Source organism: Dermacentor albipictus, chromosome 1, assembly GCF_038994185.2.
Source record: "Dermacentor albipictus isolate Rhodes 1998 colony chromosome 1, USDA_Dalb.pri_finalv2, whole genome shotgun sequence".
NCBI lineage: Eukaryota > Metazoa > Arthropoda > Arachnida > Ixodida > Ixodidae > Dermacentor > Dermacentor albipictus.
The window spans coordinates 486,747,426-486,770,041 of NC_091821.1; the positions used below are offsets into that span (position 1 = coordinate 486,747,426).

Here is a 22,616-nt window from a genome sequence, read left to right on the forward strand (position 1 = left end):
CTGAAAGGGCGTTCCTACAGATCAGCATCAATGAAGATGTACGATGCTGCCTCCAATCCCTCTGGTGGGAGGATGTCACAAAGATGAACTTTCACAAACGAAAGGTCGCAACGTGGCCAATGACGCGAGTGACTTTTAGAAGTTTCGAGCAGTTGCCTCTGACCTGCCACAATCATTCACCATCTTAATAAAGAAGAAGCAAGCTACTCTAGCACCGTCAAGTAAGTAAGAAATTTTATTTGTTTTGAGGATGTAATGTCAGGTGTCAAAAATGAGCAAGAAGCTGAAGTGATGCACCTCGAATCAAAATTGATTTTCGGAATTGCCTGAATTAACTTGAGGAAATGCTTCTCAAACAGTCGAGAATTGAGGAAGAGATTTGACTAAGGCACTATACCAGACAATTCAAATTAGGTCGAATTACATGGAATGATATGGGCGACAAGAAAGGGGTTTACCCGCCATGGTTGCCCAGTGGCTATGGTGTTGGGCTACTCAGCACGAGGTCGCGGGATCAAATCCCGGCCACGGCGGCCGCAATTTGACGGGGGCGAAATGCGAAAACACCCGTTTACTTAGATTAAGGTGCACGTTAAAAAGTCGCCAGGTAGTCAAACTTGCCTGAGTCCTCCACAACGGCGTGCCTCGTAATCAGACAGTGGTATTGGTACGTAAAACCCCATATTTTTTTTAAGAAAGGGGGTTAACCAAGGGGCTCGATTTTTATTAGTCATATCATAAGAAGACAACAAACACTGACACCGAGGACAACATAGGAGAAATTACTTCTGCTTAATAAATGAAATAAAGAAACAACAAATTAATGAAAATGAAAGGAGATTAAAAAAGAACTTGCCGCAGGTGGGGAACGATCCCACAACCTTCGCATTTCGCGTGCGATGCTCTACCAGCTGAGCTACCGTGGCGCCGTTCCTCATCCGCTTTCTTGGGTATTTATGTTTCCTAGTAGAACCATGGGAGTGTTGGCGAGCGCCACCACTCGCAGAGCTTGGCTTAGTAGAAGCAGGAAACGTGAATGGCATCAATGGGGATTGAAGGGTGAGTAGCTGGGGCGTTCTGTCTAGGGCTGGTGTTAGCGGCTCGCCCGGCTTGGCCGATGAGGGCCAGCTCGCTCTCCCATTATGTGCAAGCAAGTCAGGTCTCCCGCTGCATGTTTCCAGGTGTGTGCCCCTATGTGGGGGACTTAATATTTGGGGGCCGCGACATGCATTACCACGTAATGGGGTTAGGAGTGGGCCACTCTCCACAGCATGAGCCGATGTCCGCATATGGCGTGGGGTTTAAATGGCGTTGTCGGTATAGGTGTGTACGTGTTTGTTTGTAGTCCCCGCCAATCACGCGAATAACCCCCGCTAATGTTTTGGTGATGATTACTATAACTTTAGTGGGCACGTCATTGGTTTTCCCAGATGTCACGTGAGTTTCGCAGAGGTCCGTCGATAGGATTTGTCGGCGCTCGCCTGTGAAATGCGCGAGCTAGACGATCCGTCCTTTCGTTTCACTCCAGTAACGTGTGCTGCACACCACAACATGGTCGTAAACCAGGTTCCGAAATATAAAAGAGCGCGTTGGGGTTATTTCCAAAGAAATATATGCGGGAAGCTACATGCGAGTCTGTGAGCACTAAAGCTGACTCTCCTCTGTGGTCTTCATCCTTGATGGCTAGAGCGATTGCTACAGCCTCTGCCGCACTCGTTGATTTACATTTGGTAGAGGCTGTTATGGTCGATAGAAGGTTTTGCAGCCGCTATGAAGCCTCTGTTATTTTGTATTTCAGCTACGTCCGAGTAGATCGTTCCTGGATGCAAGCCGAAGCACTTTTGTAGATATTTAGCCCTTGCCTGCTTTCTAGGTTGACGATATTTAGGATTCATGTTTTTCTTTTTTTTGCTATTGGAGAGGCTATTATTCGATTTCGTATTTCCCGGGGCATTGGCGGGGTTTCCCCGGTAAGGTACAAAGGTCGCAGGGGGTACCACAAGGGCACGAGCAGGGCCCTGCTTATTATGGAGATATTGAGTCTTTGCCTTTCGATATTTTATCACCGCGGCTGTGTGCACTTCCTACGTGTTGTAGAAACCTTGGACCTCCAGTCGATGTGTGGCGGTATTCTGAAGTATCTTCAGGTTGGTTTTGTACGCTACGGGTATCAGGACGTTGATGCCTCGTGTTTCAGCGTTCGTTGGGTGGTGGTAAGGTAGGCTATACGTCACGCTGCTGATTGTGGAAGCTTGTATCAATCTGGGCATTTCGTCTGCTTCAAAGCCCTTCCTGTTGGAGGTTACCCCACGTGTCACTCGGGCTACCTGTTGTATTGTGAATTTAAGAAAGACTAGGATTGGGACCTTCACTTCTGTTACTTTGTAACCAGAGGCCCAGAATTCAGTTTTTGCACCTCCCGTATTGCTTGGTCCTTGAGCGTTGGCCGGATTTGTGTTTTTCTTCGCGTGTATTTTGCTACGATCGAATGAATCCCGATTTCTCCTGCGCGCAGCACATGCCAGGGGTGTCTAGGAAGGCTTCGACATTGTTTATTGCTTACTTTGTGCTGTTACCCTTATATCCACTTGCGCCTGTCGAGACCTATAAAAAATATCGTCAGTGTATAGTGCATGACCTAGATCTAGTATTGTCTCCAGGGACAGAGCGAGCCTTCGTATCGTCATGTTGAATAGAAATGGTGTGAAGATGGCACCCTGCCAGGTGCCTCTGCACCGTACCTATAATTCTTCCGATCGGAGTGACTCTTCACCACTGGCGGCCTTGTGCTCGTGCAGAAAAGAGCGTATCTAGGCGTAGGTTTTCTCGCGACAGTCTAATTTTTGCATGTCTTCCAGTATGAGCTTGTGCGGTAATGTATCGACCGCGTTTTTAAAGCCAAGCGGTACCACTAGTCTATCAGAGCTGCCTGCCGAATGGTTCAGGACTTCACCTTTTAGCATGATGAAAACGTCTTGGGCGCAGAGATGGGGCGGAAATCCAAATATTCAGGGTGGTAAGACTTGGTTGTTTACCATGTGAGAAATAAAGCGCGTTAACACTACTTTCTCAAATACTTTACCTAAGCGTAACGTGAGGCAGATTAGTCGCACATTTTCAATATTTGGCGTTCCCGCATTTGGGTATGAGGATTATTTTTGCCTCATTACACTCCATCGGCACCAAGCTGGTGTCTCAAAGCATGTGTGTTTCAGAAGTTTGTGGTATGATTAAGGGTTTCGTAGAAGAGATTTCTTATCATAGCACCAGTGATTCCATCACTGCCCGGGACTGCGCTGCTGCTACCTCTGCTACTGTTGTTGGGACATCGAGCTCATAGTTAGCTGCGCCGTCGTAGGCTAGGTATTGCTTCTATAGACAAGAACGGCACCGAGAGCGGCGCTGCTGCGCCGGCGTTGAGAGCGCCGCATGCGGAGCAAAATTCTATTAGCGGGTGGTACCCCTCTCCCACCTCTCGTTCGCACCGCCTTGATTGCCTCCTGCACTGCGCGTGTTTGGGCACGTTTCGTGCCGCGCGCGGTGTGTGCCTGCGTGTGTGCGCGTGGACATTTGATTCGAAGGGCGATGTACAGTCTGTTTCACATTTAGGGGAAAACTCGGAGCGCATTGCATCGCGATGCGGCGAGCGCTTGAGTCAGGCGGCGGCAGCAGCTCGCAAAGGTGCTCGAGGGGCGAGATCTTGAACCGCGTCGTCTGCTACGGCAGCGCGCGCTGGCCGCATTGCAGGGAACCTTCTACTGTCAGTTGCGGGGCGCCAATCTCATCGTTACTGCGTGGAATGAGCCGGTATTCTTTACTAAGCATTGTGCGACGCCCACTGATAGGCCTGGAAGGTAAGTTCATCGCTGCAGGACAGTCATAGACGACCTACTGATTCCATGCATTCTTGACGGCCTGTTTCTGGAAGGCGACTATATATTCTAACGCGATAGGTCGCCGATCCACACTGCTCTTGTTGTGCAAGAACTGCTGGAAGTGCGCGCAGTCACTCTCTTGGAGTAGCCGCCTCAATCCCCGGGCGCCAGCATCATTTAAAATGCCTGCGGCTCGTTGTAAGTATCGCTGCCGCACCATCTCCTCTATCAGTCGCCTGAGGATAGGCTTCGATCCACCATCGTCAGCGACTGAGACGTGCTGCGAATGAACACATCCCTGATCAAGTCAATCTACACTTCACTGCCTTCCAGCATGAGCGCTGTCATCGCTGCCGCTGGGGACATGACGAGATACTAACTGACGTTCCGAGCGTGACGTGTCCAATACCCCGCCGGTGGGCAGGGTCTGTCTGGTGTAGTGAATGATTGTCGAGAATAATCACTTCCAGCTCATTGTCTTAACGTAAAACATTCCTTTATTCGTATCTGTTTGTTTCATCGTGTTCGATCCCCACATTTATCATTGTTGAGTGCTTTGTTTTCCTTTCGAGTCAAACAAAGACTGAGCACGTTGCGCACACATCTTGGTGCCTCTTGTCGCTGCTTATTACGGTAGCACACAGAGTGAAGAAATATACGTGCTCGCGCTCAGTACCGCGGCCTTTCGACAGAAGAAACGAAGCATGCTGTCAAAAGAAGTTTGTAGAACTCCATTATCGCCAATGAAGGCTCAGGGTTTAGCGACGCACAACGTCTAGTAAAGGATATCAGCTCAGTTCCCGCAGTACCGATGAAGTCGGTGCACTGCCCCTGACAGCAGCACGCTTTCCGACAATGCGGCCAGCGCGCGCCGCCGTAGCAGACGAGGCAGATCACGACTCCGCCCCTCGAGCGTCTGCGCCCGCTCGAGCTGCTGCCGCCGCACGACTCCATTGCTTGCCGCGTCGCGATGCAATACGTTCCGAGTTTTCCCCTAAGTGCGAAACAGACTGTACACGCTTCTATTTGCCTTTAAGAAGATCGGTACGCTTGACTACTATTTTAATGGCTGCAATGCGGCGAAAGGGCAGCGTCTGCTGAACCATGTAAGTGACTCTGAGCAGGTAATTGGAAACGACATCGTATGTGCCGCCGGAAAAATGGTCAGCACATACGATGCGGCACATACATACGGCGCATACGAGCTAAAGTCATTTTTGCAGTTTCCCACATGTTTGCTACAAATCCGTGTTGTCTCTGATGGCGACAACGGATTTCCATCGACAGTGTGCGGAAATAAACAAAATATATCGCTGCATAGCATAAGTACGACATGCGCACACAACTTTAACTAGTATGCCCCTTACAATATGGAAAAGAGGCAGCAATGTAAACAGCTTGGCCATTTTTTAACAGTACTCAAGAGACGGAAGTTGAAAGTATTAGTAATCATTCCTCCTTTAGCAATGCTGGCGTGACCAAGACGCGCGGGCGTGTATCGTCCAGTAACTCGATCGATCGGTGCAGTGGTAAAGCGGTAATGAACTCCGGTCATGTTCAATGCATCGTGCACATATTCAATTTCTCGGCACGCGTGAACTTCGGCCACTGCTAGCGCATACAACAGAAGTGGTTTCCATTCTTGGGCAGCGCACACACAAACGAAACACGAGAAAGAAGACAGGACAAGCGCTCGTCGAACAACCTAAAGGTTTTATATGAATAAAACGATTATGTAGCGAGTAATTATTACATTCATGTGGGTTACATATAAAAACCGTCGTACACTCAGGAGCGATCAATGAACGAGCTCGCTTCGTTTGCCAGTTGTTTACTTCGCTCGGCGCACCACAGTACTTCATGTCTCTTCTGCTTTTATCGTACCATTTTCTAGTGAATCGGCAGAATTTCACTGGTGGCATCAACCCTTTCGTGTTTGCATTGCTGTTGTGACAGTTAACAACACAATCATAATTTCCGGTCATCCGAAGAGATGGCGTTGCAAACAAGAGACGTTTCGCACGCAGCGCGAACTGCACGCGGGTGCGATCGTGAAGGGAAGCGGCGGCCAAAACCTACACCCGTTGGAGATGAAATCGTGCCGCCAGGGGAGAAACGAGCGCTGGCGTCTAGGAGGAAACTTGGCGTGCGGTCGTCTATTGGGGAGGGTTTCTCATATATGTTTTTCAAAGATTTCTTCATCCGTAACTTCAAATTCGTTAGCTATGTGCCTTAGCGTTATGCAGGTGACTGTTATAGTGCCTAATGTGCCCACCATACTACATAGTAGGGCCGACGTATGACGCAAGTGCGTCCATACAGGACATACAATGTTCTGCGCCCTCCATGGACGCACAAAATTGTATCTAATTGCCATCATCAAAATATCGGGCGTATTCATTCGCCTCTCGGGACAGCTTCGCTATTCTAAGTCTTATTTTTCGATTATGGCTCTCTCGTTTCCATTGTTTTGTGAGGCTTTGCTTGGCCTTCCAGAGATGCAGTAGTTTTGAATCAACAGCCGGAACGTCGTCTGCTAGCGCCACCTTTTTGGTGGTCCACCTGTAGGCCATCCGTATTTGTGCAGCTCAGGTCGCCGCATTGTTTAGCTGGGTGCATGGTTGATTTTGCCGATACAGATGAGCACACGAGTTATCGGTACCGCTGCGGCGGCTATCGCATAGAAACGTTTGAAACCATAGAAGGTGCAAAATATAGCTCGATTTTGTAGCTCTAAAACGCAGAACCATTAATAATGGTTAGGCAAATATCGTTAAGTTATGATCTCTCTTCAAATTATTCACTTTTCTCTTCGAAGCAGTCATCCTGGTATCGTCTAATGACAATTCCTGTGGTAATAAAAACCGCACTTATCATCATCGAAGCCTGCGCTTTTGTCGTTTATCACCAATAGCAGTTGGAGCGGGAGCGCATACCAATGGGTTGGACAAGCGTAACTGTGCCACCGTTCTGTCTTCCCAGCTGAAGTCTCAATTGTGCCGGACAAATTCGTACGTGCTGCTTAAAGCAACTTTATTCAAGTGTTTTACTTGGCCTGTGGAACAGAATATATTGTCGTGTAGTCGTAACGGTGAAGAAAGCAGCAAAACTGGGAATTACGAAACTAGCGTTTTATTGGGCGAAGTTGGGCCCTAAAAAAACAGGCTACACTAAAAGAAGGACGAAAGCAGCGAACTCGTCGAAAATCTGATCAGCGGGTCAAGCGCGTTGGCTTTTATGCATGAGTCATCAAAGGTTCCAGAGTGATCGAGGGTGCCCGCATGTCGTCCTGAAAGTTCTGCATCATTCGTGTCGCGCATACATGAAATCAGCTTACACAAGTTTCGGTGAAAACAGACAGCGGATAGAAGCATTGATAACATTCGAGAAACTTTCAATACATGAAGGCGCATCCTGTGTTGTTCAATAACATTTGTTAGGCAGTAAAACGTGGCCATTCGATAAAGGTAAACAAGTACACTTTCCAATATACAGGGTGTCTCAACTAACTTTAGCCATAGTTTAAAAATATATGAATCGCACGTAGCTAGACAGAACCAAAGTAATGTTGTTTTCCATCGCTTGAAGATACTCAAATTATTTTTTCATTCCTCCTAATTAGACAATTCGTCTTAATTAAGCAATCAACTTCAAAAATAATACAATTAGATGAAATGTATCGGTGAGGAAATTGGAGAGCGACATGAAAACTGCCTATGCAGCATTATGTTGTTCAATACGTGTTACATAAAAGTTTTTTTTTAGCGTGGGGGAATCCCACAAATGCACACGATATTCCTGCGCGACTGACCACTCGAGGCACTTTGCGTACAATAGCGGGGCTTTTTTCACACTCGGAAAAATTTCATGTATGAGCTATTGAGCAACAGAAAGCTGCATCGGGAGCTTTTCATGTTGCACAATTTTCTCGTTTACTTTTTTTATCTAATTAACCTATTTGAGTAGTTGACTATTTGGGTTAGTTATGTAATTAGGTAGAGTGAAGAAAAATATTCTGAGTATCTCCAAGCGAAGGCAAACAATATCACCTTGGCTCTGCTCAGCTACGTAGCATTCGCACATTTTGAAACTCTGACTAAAGAATATTGCGGCATTTTGGATATAGTCATAAAACTCTTTCTGCTAAATCATGCACCAGGGCGGATGTTCACTGTCAATTATTTGCACGGAAAAGGATTTAAAGTTAATTGTACCAAATCTGTGAAATAACACTTGCCCCAAACAAAGCCACCATTTTACGACTTTGTTATTGCGTATATATGCATCGAAATATACGGTGGCCGATTTTTGTAGCCATCAGCTTGGTTTATACCGTACCGGACTGCTTGACCCGAGATGCAGCAGAGGGCAATAATCCCGACCATCCGAAGCAGCTGCGTCAGCACTGAACAACGCTGCAGCGAACGCTCCTCCTTCCTGAGTAGCTGGGCCGAGGCCCCGCAAATCGCTGAGCTCCCACCTGAAGGCACCATGGCCAACTTCACGGCGAGGGAGCAGCTTCTTGAAGTTTTCTCATAATTCGCAGCAGGGGATTAATATTCCTGCTCAGCTACTGGTCTTGCACAAATAAAGGAAAGTATAATCAATGCATGCTAACCGAACTCACGGCTATGCACCCTACTTTCAGCCAACTGAACCCTACCACATGTACACAAATCGCACAACTAGTCTATTCAAGCGCATCTTAGCACAAGCGCTGTCAGTAGACCCATGGATATCTTGGTTCCTTGTAGTATTCGGAAGAAACGAATATTCGACAAGTTTAATAGCGAATTTTCCAAGATCTGCCGTCTTCAGTTGAACTGTCGCGGTTTACACGATAATACGGTGAAACTTACTTATCGATGCTGTCACACGCACAAACTGGACATCGGGATCTTTTAAGATACTCAGACGAACATTGTAATTGATATACAGAGGAAGACTTCATGATGACCCTGCTATTACGTTATAGGCGAAAGCGCACGGCTGCTGATGCAGATGGCAGGTGACAGTTGGTGATTTATATTGAAGCCGGTCGTATTGACACGTCCGCATCAATACACAGGCGCAATGAATCGCATTCTAGATGAAAAATCACCTGTTTGTAGTCCATATGGACCCTGCGTCGTTTCTATACAGCTTTACATTTTTTATCGTAGGCTACTGCAGAGACCTCCCCAAAACAATTCTGACAGTGTTTAGAGAGACAGGCAGCTGTAATTTCTAAGCCAATACTGATGTCTATCTTGTGAACAATTCATAGGCGTGGAAGTAAAGATCATAGATACAAGTCTAAAGCTACGACTAATGCTGACATACAGCGTGTCGTTTCAGCGAATCCTCAAAAAGGCGTCGCCGCCAGGCGTGTCAAATATGTTATTTTGTTCGTGCTGACGACAATTGATATCGAACAGATGGGAGTTTGTGACATTTTACACGACCGCCCAATTCTCTTCGACATTTAAGTATTAGTGCTATCCTATCGGCTCGCAGATGTTTCCGCGGAGTTCAAGCGCTCAAGATGCGAATGAGAAGCACTTAGCAGCTAGGTGCAACAGGAAAACGTCTCGGGTAAGTCATTAGAGCGTTCGCTCGTATTCTTATTGAGGATAGTAATGACTATCTGTTTTTAATATTTCACCCTGATCACCACTTAGCAGATAGATAAAAATGGCAGCGCCTAGCACTACGATAAAAGATTTGCAGATCCCACACACTGTCACAATCGATGCAAGCGAAGTTTTGTATGCTATTTGCTTTGCTTGACGTGGTAGAACTCTCAAACATTATTTGAGTTATGGGAATGTACGTTATTGAGCATACACAGTGCATACAAAGAAAATTATTAACAGCACCGATTGAGCAGCAGCACTTTCGTACAGGACGACGTATATACATTTAATGATGTCAATTGGGTAGGCTAATTGTTCCATAAAGATAATAATTGGTGTGCGTGGAAAATGGATCGACATTCTGCGTTGATATTATTTCAGGACCCGTATGTTTCTCAAGCCTTACCTATAGGCGACAGAATATTTTTATGGTAGTAAAAGCTGTTAGTTGGTAATACGCGTAATTTATCAAAAGCCAACATATTGCACAATGAGCCCATGTGCAGTAATCGATAATTTCTTATGCGCAACTCGCTTTGTTGTGGAGCAAAGTTGAGCTTTATGAACTAGGCGCACACTTGCATACAGATAGGCCTAATGTCATCAGTCTCAATTCTTGATTCCAAAAGCACTGTGGTTGTTAGATAAAAGGAAGTGCGTGATCGCTTAGTATCATTCACAGGAAACACCGAATGTAAACAAAATGTAAACTTCTCCAGATGTGGTGCTAAATAAAATGTACATGATTTCATAATAATGCAGATAACTAGTACCATATTTCGCACTAGTGAGGGAGCGTGTGGTGGGACTTGAGTTCACTGTTTACAATTACCCCCCCGAAAATTGCTATATTTGATAATTGGCAAAACAAGAATGGCGATATTTAAAGAAGGTCCGATAACAAGTTAACTGTTTGCAGAAACACTACAATTAATGTCACTAGAAGCGATGTCCAGATGATCATTTTTGCAAGTGACATCGTCAGAGTAAGTGTTCTGCTTAGAATGACAATTTCCATTTTTCCTATGGAGAAATTTTTGCGTCGTTTGCTTGTATCGCACTGTTAGGATGGCTAACGACAGTAAATAAGACCTCAATAGACACAAATAATCGGCTTTGATGATGTTGAAGGGCATGTGTCACTTTTCAAAACGCCCGAGGTATGTAGGCCATTTTCACCGCGCTCTCGGGGGCGCCGTCATGTTTGATCACGTGGTGGCGCGTCCATTGCTTGCTTAAGACGGCCTCCGCCGACTGTTCAGAATGGCAGCGCATGACGCTGGTGCAGCGCTGCAAGGCGTTATTTCACCGTTTGTCCCCGAAAATGACTGCGCGAATGCCATGACACTTTGGGTAAAAATTAAGAAGACATGTAAATGTCGCATACACATCCTGCCGAGGTCGGAACGCCCTTAGAAATCATGCGAGCACTGTTTTACGGCGCGTGCACTAGTGCGATCTTGTACGCGTTCCAAAATAGAACGGAGGCGGTTCGTTCCACCGAGCCAAATACGATTCGTCATTTTGAACCGTGCCGAACGCCATGACGTCAATTGTGACGTGATATCTGCTGTCAATCATTCCGTGTCGTCTGCTAACGGACGAACGGAACGGAACATACCGCCTATTTCATGACGTAAAGAACGAACCGCCTCGATGTCCAGCCTGGAAATAAATTGTCTATTGACACACTTGTATGTACAGTCGACCAAAAAAGTTTACGGACCAAGAGACCTAACAAAAAGCGGAATATATCCGCAGCCTCCAAATGCGGCCTGATATTCCCATTTCCAGCATTTACTGGTATATACGAACAACATTGTGATGTAGGGTTTTACTGGCTACTTTTAAAGGCAGCTTGTATATTTATCATTTTCTGAGACCCCGTGGTCCGTAAACTTTTTTGGTCGACTGTACTTTTAGATCCTGTATTAATAAACCCTGCACTACTATATTAAATAGAAACGACTTTCATTCGCGCAACGTTTTGTTTAGAGCATAGCTCTTAGCCGCGACACGGACGGTGTCATGCCTAGCTGACGCAGCTTGTGCTTTTAGTGAACTTTGTGCGCATGCGTTACTTTTGCTGAGCTCGTCGCTTCGCGCCGTCATGAGGCACTTACCGGCCGGTCAGTTCTAGCCGCTGGCGCGGCACTGCGAATGTAAACTGTAGTGTTTCATGCAGACGTGTAAGTGGGCTTTCCTGCAGAGCGCTTGTGGCGCTCACGGACCGATCAGTGAGAGATAGAAAGCTTCGGTTTAATAAGCGTACGCAAACGACAGAGCAGCAACAATCATTGGGGAGGCGAAACAGCGCTCGCTCGGTCGTCCCGATAAAGTGACGTCATGGGGCACAGCACGTACGCGCCCACTCTTGCGAGTCAGCTCACTGATAAGGTAAAACGTGGGCGGCGCGTTCTGCGAAGAGGCTCGCCGGCTGAAGTGGAGTGTGCTAGAACAATTATGAGAGGCGCGACACGCTGCCGTGGGGAGGGCCTTTTCATGTAGAAGAGTAACAGCGGCGACGTAGTCACTCTATGACGTAGTCGACCACTCTTGAATGCGTCGCTCGGCTGTGGAGGCGGCTGCTTGCCAGGCCGTTTGCAGAAACAGCGAGTTTCTGCAAAAAGAACGTAAAAAAAGATGTTTCATCGCAACTACACTACCGTCCCGGCTACAACTATTGTGCGTCGGGTAGTAACCTGACAGGTTCGGAGAGCGTTTGTTTTTTGGTTCTAACAAGGCTGGCTGTGGTGAAGCGCGACAATTGCGTTGTTCTATAACACCTTATTGTTAACCTGCTTCAGTATAGGAGCGATCAATGCCCTCCATTCATTTTACTGCCTGTTACTATAAAGCTTCTTGTACAAAACACACTGTAGTGAGCTCAGTATAGCTTGTGGGCAGTAAAGCAATGAATGCATAATAATTTCTAATTTAGTAGAAATTCTCCCACGGCTATTCGTCGATATTGTCTGTCATCAGAAAGCATTTGGAACTGTAGGAAGCTTACACTTATACCTCGTTCCTAAATGCACGCGAAAAGAAAGATCAATTTGCTCGACATCCATTGCATCGTTCTTGATAGGGTTTGTTGCATTTGGAAAGAAGTCTTACCTTTTTTTTAGAAAACTCTAGGAAATATAATTTTATTGCGAATTATATGAACACACCACGTGCATTTTTGACGTCGGTGTCACCATTGCCGTCGATGTCACCGTGATGTTCCATATAAAGTCCAAGGGCGATAACACCGTAGCCGCGCATCGTGTGCTGGCTGCGCGAGTGAAAGCGTGTGATGGCAGCGATGATCGCGGCTCAATATAGCCACATAACAACGCGGCGTAAAAAAAAACACGACCATGAATTTAACGCGCAAAAGACGGACGCCTACCTGTTATGTGCTCAAGAATGGATCAATTAGCCCGAACAAGAGCTTTAATACTCAATATGGTACCCGTGAGGGAGGAAGCGGAGAGCAAACGCGACGCTTTCTGTCGCGGGAAAGGCCGTGGGGGCGACAGGAGGGAGGCAGAGGGGACTGGCGCTGTGCTCCGGATGCCACTGCGCATTTCGCAATCGGGCCCAAGGGGAACTGACAATGGCGGCTCAATCTCGCGCACCACAAATGGAGGAAAGCGGGAAGGCAGCACGGGAGGTTCGGGAGGCGGCTTCGAGTGCACCAGTAAGTGCGTGTTTTGCACGACCGCGCACAGTCGAGGGCGCCGTACCGAGAAACTGCTTGAAATGAATGTGCAGCCTGCTCATACTTCGTGCGCACTGTGTTGCAGCCGCTTTTGCGGGAAATGGACACTAAATGCAAAAATTAAGGGAAACTAAACTGATAGATCAGTGCTATAGAATCTGTAAGGCGCCAATATTATCGCGGACAGAGTCTTAACAATCGAGAAATTGACGTAAATGCAGGACATGACTAGAGACTTCCCCTGGACACTGAAGCACTTGCCGCATGACGAAAGCACTCCTCATTCAAATTGTGTCGCTAGTACTCAACCACTCGTTCCAAAAAAACACTCTTGTGTTGTGTAATAGGACGACATAAAATGCTACTTGTTCAGCTATATTTTATTTTTAGAAAAAGAAAAACAACTCACTGAAATTACCGTTGACTACGACGCCGGCGGTTGAACGGCTTAATTTTCGCTCGAGTCAGCGCAGGCCACGTTTTCCGCGTTTCACAGTACGCTGGATTTGCTTGCTCGCGAACCTCGCACAAACTACAAGCAGTAGAGAATTCAACTTTCATGTGATGTCGCGGGATGCCCGAACGGTCTATCCCTATAGCTTTTCTGTGGGTCTATGCCACTTGATCAAAAAGCAGCTGCAGCGACAAATCAACCGCTCTTTCTTTAAAACCCCTTAAACCGCTTAAACTTCGTAAAGTAGCCACACTCACCTCCTCCGCCTTCACTCCTTCTCGTGTCTCCTCTCTTTCAAGGTCCCTCCTCGACCGTGGCGCCGCCTACACCGCTGGGGCGTAGCAGACGACCTTTGGCGGAGTGAACGCATGCACAGCATAGCATAGCTTTAGACGTTCGCGTTGCCTTTCTAGCTCCGAGTAACTACGTGTACAGCATAGAATTTCTACACGGAGGGTTATAGAAACTCATTGACGCCAGCTTTTTTCCTGTTTTGATCATTATTTAAAGAAAAGTTATCCGAACGAGCGCTAACGCTGTCCTATGACGACTTCGAATGTATCGCGTGCGCTACAATTAGGCACGCAACATTTGTCTAATGAGTGTCGCAAGATGCTGTTGCGAATGGTTGAAAATACCACATTTACGAGCCAATGCCAACATCCTGACTGCCAGCAAGCCCTCAGTGTACTAAATAATGCGCGCCGTCCTTACCATGTGAATTCGCGGCGCGAATCAGCTATGACGAACCAAGGCCGACAGAGGGTACGTACGATCGCTGGTCTGAAGGTTCGAAAGGGTATTACAAGCTGCTGTGCCGCGAGCGTGCGTGCTTGCCAATCTTCTCAGCACGCACAAAGGTTCAGAGGTGGGCGCTGGTGCTATTATGTTTCGCGTGCCTCAATGTCGACAGATGTATGGGCAGCCCATCATAGAGTGGGGATTCTGCGTATATAGAAAATGAAATCAGCTTTTTAATATACGTTAGCGAAGCGGTAATGTGGTGACAGCGCTTCATTCAGCCTCAAACATTATGCATTATGTTTTGAAGTTAGTGACTCATCACGAATAATATTTCATCGTGCGTTAGCTCGCCCGTTCACAAAGTGACTTACTTGTCGCGAACCGCGTTGCACTAAGGTGCATGCATTTGGGAAGGCTGCGCTCACTCAGAAACAGCACTTGCGAGATATGATTTCAGTAGAGTGATGACCGCGCAAAGAATTACCACGCTATGACGCGGCCGACATTTAGATAATTGAAATGATGCAGTCGTTCAAATGAAGCACTCTTTGTTGTCTCATTACGTGTGTCTCTAAGACATAGTGGTCGAACGAGCAAACGAACGACTAAACTAACGAGCGAACGACAACTAAACCAGCCAGCGCACGAGCGGGTGACCACACGTTTTCTTTGCGAGTGCACCACCGCCGCACCTTAACCTACACACATTTTAAAGCTGACACGAATTAACATGCAGTACGTCTCAAAGACTTGTGATGCTGTCACTCGGCGACGAACGACAGCATCATTTCCAGTTTCGGGAGAGCGCGCACACTTTTCTTCTGTGTAGCCGTGCGACCGCCAATGACGGACACGAACAAACGAGGAAAACAAAGCTATTCGCTCTAAGGAAGGCTAGGTATTAACCCAAAAATGCAGAGAGTTTCATTCCTTAAATGAGTTTTCAGGCTGAACCTTCAAATCTTGTCAAAAGGAATGCGCTGAATCCTAAAGGTTTCGTAATTACGTTTTCGCACTCAACACCGCGTGGCCGCGAATTCAAGCCTTTTGGCGTACAATACGATTAATCGCATAGAATACGACCGCACTACCTATATAAGCAAAGTTCACGTTGTGTAGGACTATACAATGCGACACTCGCAACTACTTCGTATAGTCGTGTGGAGAATGTTGGTCTGAATTTCTCCCTCCCAACTCGATGAATCCATGTCTTTCTTCCCAACCCGCAGCGCTTACCGAAGGGTATCAAGAAGAGCGTCTTGCATTTGCTGAAACCATTTTAGCATACGAAAGCGCAGCAGGTTACGGTGATATAAAATGCCGTGAAGCGACGTCGCACTTGCCACAAAAGTTCAGGGCTTTCGCAAATCGAAACAACACAGAAGAGCAACGGTGCCAACATGTGCTCCCCGCCACTTCGTAGACGCCTCTCAAGGCTCTCAAGCATAAATGGCGCTGAAGCGCAACTGCAAACAAAGAAAGCCGGTGCGAGGGCTCACGTGAGGCCCTTAGGCCAATGGTGACACGGCGTCGACCTCGACCAGAGCGCGCGAGGAGGGAGCGGCATTCGTCAAAGCCTGGCGCTACGTTACGAAGTTTGAGGGGTTTTACTCTGTCTTAGCTGGGTACCGCCGCCTGTAGGGCGCTGTTTCATCCACCGATGGCGCAAAGGGTGGTGATGACATATGCATGTCACCAATCGTCCGCTGAGGGGGGGAGTATGAATTGCGGTAAAGCTATTTGGACCCTTAAGACGCAATTTTCTCGTACACTGAGTCTTTGCTTGGCACGAAACAAGCGTTGCAAGCTTTCTGGAATGGTATTTGACCAGTCCACGTTGACTTAGTATTTGCCTTTAGGGACCCTTTAAGCGATAGGCCGTTGAAGGTCACTTCGTTCGCTGCTCCTACGGCACTTGCTCACACCAGTGTTTTGACAGCGAGCGTCCGCTCTCATCAAGTGTGATGTGTTCATGTTTGCTTGGGAGCGGAAACACCACGCTTGTTAATTATATGAGTAAGCGAATGTTTTCAAAATGCTGCCGATAACAACACTATTCATACTTCGTATAGCTGCCTTTATATTCCTGTCGTATTCGATGCTTCGCCTTTAGGATGAAACTGTGACTCTTTTTTTAACGTTGTCAATCTTTTTGATACAAATATCTCGTAACTAAAAAAAAAACAAGCGAGAAATTGAACTTAGTACTAATGAGAAATGTCACAAATATTGCAGCTGCAATAATCCACTGGAATTTCAACTGTGCGCAAAATTGATGTATTATACATTGCTCGGAAGTACAACCGTAATTTCGGAGAAGGCATTTTGCAAAATATCCGCAAAAATTGTAAATATTTCTTCTAAGCTGCAGATGTATATATCACACTTATATATCAGATATCGCACCGTTGAAATTTTTCCAGTTGCATAGAAGTTCGCCCCTTCTACAAGTAACGAGTGAACTGCTCTTCTCCAAGAGATATTGCGGCAAAGTCTGTTTCAAGCGCAAAGCAATACGTTTTCTCCGCTGCTGCGTCGTCGTAGTTTAACGAATCACGTCAAAATTTCGAGCTAAATTGCGCTTTGAATTCGGGGAAATCCGACGCATTGAACAGGAAAGGCAGAAACCCACGCAAATCCACACATTACACCGAGGAAAGTGCGTAACACACTGTTCAAAATGAAGCCTTCGTTCCACAAACTTAAGCAGCGCGAACACAACGCGAACAGTCTCACAACGTCGCTGGTACAGAAGAAACGACAAGAATTGTCACCGGAAAGAATCGCCTCGACCGCCGCCTCACGCCATGTTTTTGCTCATTCCCGGCCAGCGAAGTCTTTATTCCTCCATCAAAGCTACGCACAGAGGCCACGACTTCTTTCTTAATCTATTCCTTCTCTCCTTTTGCCTTTTGCTTCTCTCTCTTGCTCACAGCCTTTCATTCGTCACTTCTGGCACCTTTCATTTTCTAACGCACTGTCAACGCTTCTGCGTGCTTTCTGGGCGCCAAATTTGCAGGGCTGGAAATAAACCTTGCGTTTGCTCATTGGCCGCATACAGCCGTGAGCAGCGGTTCAGCCGCGTTTTGTCACGCATGGTCTTGCTTAAAATAACGCTGATATGGAGTGGCCTGGGATGAACGGAGGATGAACGGAAAGTTGACTATGCGGAGGACGTTATGCGGGGCTTGACTAAGAGTGTAGCTACAAGCAGTGGCGCTTTTTTACGGTGGCTATCAGTGTACATCGCTGAACTTTGTTTTTTGTAACTGAACTATTGCTTACCATCAGCGTAGAGGTACCACTCAACCGGGCGAGTATCTTGTGCTTAGAAATCTATGCGATACCGCTTCTATCTGTGCTTTCACTACGTAATTTTCCGTAGGCGCAAGTGTAATTATTTTTCCACAAATACACTATTTCTTTACACATTAACCTAAATAGAAGTGTGGAAGCAGTGGGAAAGCTTGGGAGTGGGCTAGTTGGCGTTTCATATTGAGTATAGTTAAGGGCGAAATCAAGATGCGATGGAAAAGATGGAAAAGCGTAACCTGCCATACTACTCCTTTCAATAAGCGCAGCAGAACGATTTCGCGCACAAGTTTATAACGGGAACCATGCATAGGGCAATTACTGCTTCACCCCCACTGCATGATATCTGAAGAATACTGACCGAGGAAAGCTAATTCCTTGTCTAGTATGCGTAATTGATGCGACGCTATCCTACAAATTATGCGCGTTTCGGGTTTATACTGTCTATATTTTTCATCTCGTGTGGTGTCTCTGAAATATATACACCATGTTCCACTTGCCCCTTTCTGCCTCACAGCTAACAGTGGGACAGAGGGTCGCCACGGGATCTTCAAGGAAATAATGTTAACGACGGGCTTTCAAGCGAAGGTGCTAATTTATTTTGTTTAGACGCGCCTAATCAGAGGGTATTTTTAGGTAAGCGCTAGTGTAAATGGATCCCTAATTTGACTTATTGTTATTTTACTTGGAAACGCACACTACGCACTAGAGAGGCAAACAGGGAAGCAGCAGACCTGTAACTTCCAATGGCGAGGCAGAAAGCCTGCCTTGTCTTTAGCAATGAGAGGATACAAAAGGAAGTTGAAGACAAGGAGAAGGGAAGTAAAGAATAAAGAAACAGGAAGATGACAGGCCACAAAAATGAAAACAAAGCAGAACATGCGCTGAGCAAGTAGAAACAGAACATACACGCAGGAGCAAAAGGAAAGCACACGGGTCGCGCCAAGTGCAAAAGAATTAAAAAATACGAAAACAAAGTTAGCACAAAATATTTCTTCCCTTGCAAAGTATTTCGCAAGCAGAAAGCCAAGCCAACTTCCTGTACAAAACTAAGCAAGGTTGCCATGAGGCCGGTTGCGTCCCGTATACCTCAGTCCCCAGTGGCTGTGGAGCGCCTATCCAAGGCGGCGGTGGGTGCTACAAAATTCTTGTTGTGGACAGGCCACCACGGCAAAATGAACCTGTCAACTTTTGCCTCCCAAACCCTCTCGAGTGAGCATAGCTATAGTAGCTAAAGTAGGATTAGAAATCATAGATAACCTGGGATATCACTGGCATTAGTGCTAGAAGAACTGGTGAGGCTTATAAAGTGCCTCTAATGGTCGCATCCTCTGATACAGGTGTCATCCAAATAAGAGAGTATACGGCTTAGGGTTTACGAGTCGTAAGCACACAGCGGGCCATACTGTTTAATTCTTCAGCATTAATAAGAGGTTAGCAGGGGCGGTAATAAAGCTTAAATGAATATAAATGAAACGTGGCACAAACTGATGCTGCAATGTTCAGTCATGGTGAACGCGAAATAGAAAAGTTGTAATATGAAAGTGAACTATTAATGAGAAAGGTGCAAGCTCATTATACTTGAGAGAATTACAGTGTACTGAGTTTTCACCTTTCTCATTGCTGGTTCAATACCGATGTCATTGCAAAAAGTGTAGCAACAACAGGCTTGAGAACGAGCAACACGAACCTACTATTCCAGGAATAACAGAGGAGACATGATGTGATAATTTCCGGAATAAGACAGACTCCGAATAATGAACATCTCTTTCTGAATGTAAATAACAGGAAGCGGGCCTGGAAAAGCTCTAATTGACAAACAAGAATTGAAATAGATTTCATACTCTGTACCGATCGCAAGAGAGTGCAGGATGTAGAAGTGTTCGCTGGGTAAATGACAGTGTTCATATGTTAGTGAGGTGTAAGATCACTATGAATTTGAAGAGTATAAACGAAACACTACACACGAAGAAACAGACCAACCTATGAGAAGTGAGGGTAAAATCTGACGAATGCAGGCTGGTTCTTGAAAACAAATGTGCAGATTTAGAACAAGAAGGTGAATATAGCGTAGAGGTAACGAATGAAATGGTAACTAGAATAACTTCTAAAGCTGCAACCGAAGTGGGAGCTGAGGCATTAAAGCGACCTCTAGTTAAACACTCCCCAATAATGAAGGACATAACAAAGAAAAATGAACGTAACTAACAAAGCATGAACATGTTTACCTCAAGGGATCAGAGATAATTTACTGAACAATCAAAGCTGATAAAGAATTAGAAAGTAAGCGATATTCGCAATTATAACGCCGCGAATATTAACGCATCAATAAAATAGGACTGCAGCTTGCAATAACTGAGAAGAAAACTTGACATAGGACATGGCAAGGTGAACGCGGTGAATGATGAGCAAGGTCATGTCATCCGCATTTTCGGTGATATAGTAAAAGCAGCAGAATAATTTTATACCGGACTGCAAGTACCAAAAGCAGTCACGCAAACCTCACGGCAAGTAGTGATGAATGGATCCAGATGCCATTTTTATAAGTAGCAATCAAGTTAGAAGGGCTATACAAGATATTTCCCACGAAAAATTGGCAGGAGAAAGTGTAGTAATAGCCGAGTTTATTAAGGAGGGAGGAAATACTGTGCTTGAAAACATTGCGACACTTTAAACGCAATGCTCCACAACTGCAAGTTTACCAGAGAGCTGGAAAGATGGCAACATTATACAAATGCATAAGAAGGTAGACGCTAAAGAAGTGAAGAATTACAGGCTCGTTAGCTTGTTTTCAGTATTGTATGATATTGTAACAGATACGAAAGGCACGGACAAGAAGAGAAGAAGAGAAGACGGACAAGACGAAGAGAACGAGGAGTTTGAGAGGCCGGGCTGCGCTGCGATCACGCTACGACCATCGTCCATCTCCTGTAAATAAAACCATACCTTCGCAACTCATCGTAACAGTTGTGGTGGAAGGTGCGGGGTAATTGACACCCGAAGATGGAGGCTGAATCACAAGTTCTTCGACGGAGCCGTCGCCTTGGTGGACTCCCACCGAATCCACCGGAGTTGAATATGTCCCACGACGCAGACGAACAACGGCCCATTCGAACTGCTGCACCGGCCAGTTCCATTCTACAACTGAGAGATGCGCGTCCCTTCGCCGGAAGATCGGACGAAGACGTCGAGGAATGGCTTATTCATTATAACCGGGTGAGTGCCGCTAACAAGTTGAACAGCGCTTCTCAGCTTTCGAACGTCGTGTTCTATCTAACGGATACTGCGTTGTTGTAGTTCGACAATCACGAGGAAACGTTCAGGACATGCGGAAGGTGTGTTTCGGAAATCAAAGAACGATTCGGCGACTCCGCGCCGGAAAAGAAAAGGGCAGAACAGACGCTACTGCAACGTGCGCAAGTGCCAGGCAAAACCTGCACGATCTGCATGGAGGCAGTAATAAAACTGTGTAGGATGGTGGACTCCGGAATGTCCGAGGAAGACAAAGTCGGGCACATCCTAAAATGAATTGCCGAGGATGTATATAACTTCCTCATCGCAAAAGACAACCTGGCTTCCGTCGCTGGCATCACTCGGTACTGTCGTACTTTCGAGCAACTGAAGACAAGGCGCATCACGCCGAAGTTTGGCAGGCTAGCCAATGTGACGACAGTTGCTAGCGTGGACACCAACCAGCCCCTCGATCTGGCATCAACGATCCGACAAATAGTTCGGGAAGAGCTAAGCCTGCACGCGCAAGTGACACATTCAGGCACTCATAGCTGCCGCCTATCACCAGATTTCAAGCCTAACGTAGCATCCTTCTCCCCGTATCCTGCGGCGAGAGGCACTGAGGATTATAAACTCGTGCCCGACAGCAGTCACGTCTCTACAACAGAGGCCCTACCTATGATACTCAGCCACAACGAGAGCAGCCGCGTTTTCACCCCCGAGGCCCTGTGACTTCTGTCTGGCCGCAACAAGAACAGCACCGACCCTATTACCACGACGCGACTTATGCACGATATAACGGATCTCAGCAAGCAACAGAGACACGTTATCCACATGACAACGAACTTTCTCGCCGACCGCAGCTGCCTACCATTCGTTTTGAGGAAGACGCTGTGAACCGCGACCCTCCCGTGTGCTACAATTGCTGTTCCACAGGCCATATAACTCGGTATTGTCGCCAAGGCCGTCAACCACGTAGGACACCACCGATGTTCTCGCCACCCAGAACCCGTACTTCATATGACTTGCGGACGACCGATTTGCCCCCAATGGACCACTTCTCACATGAGACCAGGCGCAGCGATTCGCCAGCATCTGAGCGGAGTTTGACGCCAACAAATAACCGTCCCCGTCGCTCTCCGTCCCCTCGGCGCCGTTCTTCCTCACCGCCGCCGGGAAACTAGCATCCGCGGCCAGTGGAGATGTGGTCGCCGGACGGTCTTCGCAAGAAATACCTCTACCTGTTGTGATGTTCAGAAATAAAGTGAATGTCTCGATTGACGGAATACCGGCCATGGCGTTAGTTGATACTGGGGCGACTGTGTCTGTGATGAGCCTCGCTTTCCAAAACCGGCTAGGCCACAAAGTTATGTTTTCTTGGAACGATGGTATTACCTTTCGTGGAGTAGGCGGCGAGTGGCTTCATCCCCTTGGTGTTTGTGCTGTGAGTGTTTTGTTGGCTGGGAAAGTGTGTGTGTCGGAATTCCTTGTTCTTTCTCGTTGTTCGCACGACGTTATTCTTGGCATCGATTTTCTTGAACAGTGCGGCGCTTCCGTAGACTGTGATTGTGACGAAATCTCATTCAACAAGTTATTTATATCAGCACATTCCGAACAAAGCTTGGGTGGTGAAGACGGGGAGACAGACACACTCAGTGTCCTTGATGAAGTGATTGCAC

At 46.7% G+C, this 22,616-nt stretch overlaps 1 protein-coding gene across 3 annotated transcripts in view; it reads left to right on the plus strand.

Annotated features, from left to right (window-relative positions):
• Positions 1-3,768: 3,768 nt before the first annotated feature.
• Positions 3,769-22,616, plus strand: part of LOC135912204 (galactosylceramide sulfotransferase-like) — a 119,069-nt gene continuing 100,221 nt past the window's right edge. Inside the window, exon 1 of one of the 3 annotated variants that reach the window (XM_070538169.1) lies at positions 3,769-3,854. The gene's annotated coding sequence lies outside the window, so the exon portion shown is untranslated. Of the gene's footprint in view, positions 3,855-9,379; positions 9,450-22,616 lie in introns of those variants that run through there. The other 2 variants (XM_065444583.1, XM_070538170.1) reach the window with 2 other exon arrangements.